The sequence below is a fragment of the Anarrhichthys ocellatus genome, unplaced genomic scaffold (assembly GCF_004355925.1).
Source record: "Anarrhichthys ocellatus isolate YVR2014 unplaced genomic scaffold, GSC_Weel_1.0 scaffold25, whole genome shotgun sequence".
Taxonomy (NCBI): Eukaryota; Metazoa; Chordata; class Actinopteri; order Perciformes; family Anarhichadidae; genus Anarrhichthys; species Anarrhichthys ocellatus.
Window position 1 is genome coordinate 1,106,851 of NW_022280055.1, and position 905 is coordinate 1,107,755.

A 905-nucleotide genomic window follows, 5' to 3' on the forward strand; every position below is an offset into this window, starting at 1 on the left:
GTATGTATATATATATATATATATATATATATATATATATATATATATATATATATATATATATATATATATATATATAAATTAACTTTTTTAAGGTGCTACAGAGTACTTCTACATGACGCGTGTTTACCCAAAACAGGCTCCAAAGACTATTACGTGTATTTACTAACTTTATTATTCAAAGAAAGGGCAACTTTCTCCCTTACTGTTTCAACACACACAAACAACAAGTGACGAGTGAGAAAGTTCTGACACTGTAATGAAGTTAACAGGGTCGCTTGATAAACCGAAACACCGGATTATACTTCCGGGGTATTTTGTTTACCGAACTCTATTGCACGTTATACAAAATACAGTTGTTTCAAAACGTTCTGCTAATATCAATAATACTTCAATTATTATCTATCTCTCCAGAATGTTTTTAGTCTAATTTACCTATTACTACATCCAGTACGTTACAGTCTGCATTATGTACATTGAACACTAGGTGGAGCCCTGGTCATATGAGACTGTACACTTGGACTGGAAGTGGCTGAGGCACCAGCTGATGGGGGTCCTAATTACTAATAAGGGGCTACAAATACAAGCCCTTGTGTTGTTACTCAGGTGGCCTGCCCTGTCGACTTCTTCTCTTAAATGGTGACATGGCATGTGAGAGTGTCTGACATTCTCTTCCTCTTTTTACTGGCTTTGTATGCATTGCATCTATCATGGTTTCGAGTCAATTGATCCACTTTGTATTGTGACAGCACATTAGTGATACAACATGGGACCGAACTCCTGTCCTTGTAGAGTTGCTGGGTGCTGGATTTCTGCTGCATATAACTTATTTGATGTAGCATATCAAATATCATATATATATATATATATATATATATATCTATATAGATATATATATATATATA